Genomic DNA, 4,321 nt, shown 5'->3' on the forward strand with positions numbered 1-4,321 from the left:
TTTGGGACATAGTATAGTTTACAATCCTTAAATGATTCTCAAAGGTACTTAATGGTTATGTCCCTTTTAAAGGACATCTACTAATACTTTAAATAGTGATCCCAATTCACCTAGATAGTTGACTAAGGAGGGTAGACAAATCCTTCTACTGTTATGGTCCAACTTCAACAGTTCAAACAAAATTTAAAAATAAAAGGGAGTAATGTCCCCAGTCTCCACATGATTCATTAAATAATCCACTCCTCATTTAAATATTTATAAAATATAAATGCCAGTGAGGAATCTGCTTCAGACAGATTCTAACATAATGAAAGTTAAATAACTATTACTCAGGCCAAATGGAAACATCCATACACTAGACAGTAGAGAAGACCCTAATTTGGGGTCGAGGGCATGTTTGTGTTTTCTTACAGGAAAAGAATAAAGCTTCAGTAGCGGTCACAACATCTGGTGAGATGCATGGAGCAGAAAAAACTGGACCTGAGACCGTGGGAGCCTGCTCAAGCCAGTTCGAGATCTCCTAAATCAGTGTTCCTGACCCTTGATGTCATCAAATCTACAGCCCGAGAAAGAAATAAAACAGTCAGTTCGAGATTTCCAGTGTCTCATCAGGCTTGCTACATCAACCTCCTGGACCCGTGAGTTTTCATCCCAAAGCCAACAAAACTGGAAGATTAGCAGCTAGCATTTGATACACCTTAAAACAACAGAATTCATTTTGCCAGCTTTTCCCTTTGGGGAAAAAAGACCCATTTAAAACATTTGGACATTGGTATGGACTGTGATGAATGGCAAAAGCCTTTTTCAGTATTTGAACAGGACATGGTCACTTGAAATATCAGACTCGGTAGTTCCTGTTTCTAGAATCACAGTGTGTTTTTCTGGAGAAATGTGGTTTGTCCTGGTGCGATAAAAAGACTTTGACTCGGGTTGCATGTTCGGCTAATACTACTGACATTAAATCGACAGACTACATCACCACAGGAACAAATTGGTACTCTGTAAATAGTGCAACAAGCCTCTTGTTCATGTTTTTTATAATGCTACATGTGTAACATCGATGATTGTACCTAATGTATCTGTGCAAGTGCACTCTCTAATGCTTTCCTGAGTAGATCTTGAAATGATTGTAAACTTTATCACTGTTTTGACCTTCAAATTGTAACTATAAATCACCCTTGTAGCAAAAAAAGGCTGGTGGTAGAATGCTATGGCCCAGATCGGGGGGATGGGCAGGTGACAGAGAGGCGCTATGTCAGTGGGGGTCCTAGGAATGGTAACAGTGGCAGTAGGCGTTTTGGCTTCATGCTGAGTTCAAAGTGCCTTAGCCCATGGCAATCCCGATAGCCATAAAGCCTTATTACAAATGATTTTAAAGTTGGGGCACTTTTATGATGGGCAACTTGTGGGGAAGACCCACTCCCACCTAACAGGGGTTCAAGGTCCCCCAAAGACGGGCCAGGGAGGGTGACCCTACTTGACCTAAGACAGGAGTGCCTCATTTAAAAATAAAAAGGGGTGAATTGTGGGGACACCAGACCTTGAGCAGAAACCCACTTCCCCTTCGGCCTGGGAGCAGGCATCTATGTAATGTTTACTGAAAACAATTCAGTGCTTTAAAGCTTGATAGGGCTCAGATAAGGGCTGGCTCACTGAAATACCATGCCGTTCACACCTCCTATGGCTAGATGCCTCTTCATGTTTCCCTGGGGTGTCTCCCCGATTCTGGGGCCGGAGATTAGACCACCAGCCAGGAGGAAAGAATGGTATGTAGATGAATGGCAGGAGTCCTTAAAAAGGGAAGCCCTTTTTCTTGGGGAGACTTCTCCTGAGATTTCGCCTGAGAGCTCTCCTAAGCAGACTGGGGTCTCCTCCTAAGCTGACTTGGGATATATAAAGTTTTCTTAAAGCAACCGACCGGTCTCTGTGTCATCTATCCCGACCACCTCGCTACATTCTTGGATGCAGGCCGCACAGCAGGTGCGACAATTGCCCATCACCAGATGGTCCTGCAGAGACTGGACATCAACTGACACAGCCAACTCTTCAGGACCTTGACCAATACACCAGCTTTTTTAGATCCCTAACAGCAATATACCTATGTCAACAGGAAACAGCTAGAGAGAATGACACCAAATTACACAATACCCAGAGATTCAGTAATAAAACAAAATGGTGGGAATGAAGGGATTTCTAATATACTCCAGATTGGAAAACATGGTATTGACAGATTTTTTTTCTTTACCCTCCTCTCTCCCTGGATAAAAACTGCTAGATCACAATCCTAATGCTAGTCCCTTAGGTCTAGTTCCTTATTAGGCAGCTGACTTATTCTGGAGACAAAACACCAAGGTCCAACTATCCAAGTACATTATTCGGCTAACATGTCCAATCAGGACTTACCAACTCATTCTAAAACAGACTACCCCTTTTTTCATTCTAAAAATCCAAAGAGATGTCTCTACTTTATCTTGGATCAAATTCAGAGATTTCAAAAGTATCTTTAATCTTCCAAATCAAATTAAAGTCATAAGACCTAAAAGTCTCATGCAAGGCTACTTAAATAACAAGAGACTTGGTCTGAGGTATGGTTACTCTTAAACTCAATACTAGATAATGAGAGATTTAGTTTAAAGTGTGTTTACTAGATGTTTGGAGAATTGAGGAAGAAAATCTGTTTCTTCTTTGTCTTATGATAAAGAAGTCTGTTGCCATTTCCCCCTTTTTGGTTGGGGTATATAAAAATGTTAATGAATGGGGGGCTCCACGGTCCTGTGGGCTCTGCTGGCCACCTGCGTGGCAGCAGCGTTCGAGCCGGTGAGCATGGGCATCGCCATCGGGGCTGTGTTGGCTCTCACTGGCTACCTGTCCTACACTGACTTGTACTGCCGCTTCGCCGAGTGCTGCAATGAGGAACGGCCCCTCAACGCGTCGGCCCTCAAGCTGGACTTGGAGGAGAAGCTGTTTGGACAGCACCTCACCACCGAAGTGATTCTCAAGGCACTGACGGGCTTCAGGAACAATAAAAACCCCAAGAAACCACTGACTCTGTCCTTGCATGGCTGGGATGGCACGGGCAAGAATTTTGTCAGCCAGATCGTGGCTGAAAACCTTCACCCAAAAGGCCTGAAGAGTAACTTTGTTCACCTGTTCGTCTCTACTCTGCACTTTCCTCACTAGCAGCAGATAAAACTGTACCAGGACCAGCTCCAGAAGTGGATCCGAGGCAACGTGAGTGCATATGGCAATTCTGTCTTCATCTTCGACGACATGGATAAGTTGCATCCTGGGATCATCAATGCAATCAAGCCCTTCCTAGACTACTACGAGCAGGTGGATATGATTTCCTACAGCATAGCCATCTTCATCTTCCTCAGTAATGCAGGCGGGGACCTGATAACTAAGACGACCCTGGACTTCTGCCATGCAGGAAGGAAGAGGGAAGTGATCCAGCTGAAGGACCTGGAGCCCGTGCTGTCCGTGGGTGTCTTCAACAACAAGCACTGTGGTCTGTGGCACAGTGGACTGATAGACAGAAACCTCATCGACTACTTTATCCCCTTCCTGCCCTTGGAGTACAGACACGTGAAGATGTGTGTGCGGGCAGAGATGCGGGCTCGGGGGATGCTGTCGATGAAGACATCGTCACCAGAGTGGCAGATGAAATGACATTTTCCCCAAGGATGAGAAGATCTACTCAGACAAGGGCTGCAAGACCGTGCAGTCACGGCTGGATTTCCAATGAGCTCCTCACCCATAGGTGGGAGGATTCAGGGGAGGCTCCCACTCCTCCAGGGCCTTGCCTTGCCGAAGCACTTTGAAGAACCCATTGGGGTTTGCACATTTGCACCTGTGGACTCTGGGGATGCTGTGGGTGCTGCATGGCAGCAGATGAAGACGAATGTGGATCAAGTGCCTAGAAACATCGGAACACGGTGCCAGTGGTACCCTGTAGAGAGCTGCAAAGTGCTGCACCCTTAAGATGCTGCTGGCTTCTGCCTTCTGCTAGCCCAATAGCAGGTGCTCTCTATGATAAACAATACCTGTATTTGGTTCAGGCTGGATATCAGGCTTGCTTTCGCATACATGGACCTATCTGCATGTTCCACGTGGCACACTGGGGTTGGCCACCCAAGAGCTTTTAAGCTGTGGGTTGGGGCTCCCTGGTGCTCCCCGGGAGAAGAAGATCATTCAGGCCTTTACCGATATTGAAGCAGGACAGTCCCCCCAGGCATTGTTGGCTACCTTAAGAGCTGATTAATTGCGCTCAGGATGTGAGGCAAAGCACTGCACTCTGTGTCAGCTAATAGTGACCCAGACA

At 45.8% G+C, this 4,321-nt stretch overlaps 1 pseudogene; it reads left to right on the top strand.

Moving 5' to 3' along the window:
* Positions 1 to 2,754: 2,754 nt before the first annotated feature.
* On the top strand, positions 2,755 to 3,745 carry LOC121138214 (annotated as a pseudogene).
* The last annotated feature ends 576 nt before the right edge of the window (positions 3,746 to 4,321 follow it).

This window comes from Mesocricetus auratus, unplaced genomic scaffold, assembly GCF_017639785.1.
Source record: "Mesocricetus auratus isolate SY011 unplaced genomic scaffold, BCM_Maur_2.0 contig_3604_pilon_obj, whole genome shotgun sequence".
In the NCBI taxonomy this organism is placed as follows: Eukaryota; Metazoa; Chordata; class Mammalia; order Rodentia; family Cricetidae; genus Mesocricetus; species Mesocricetus auratus.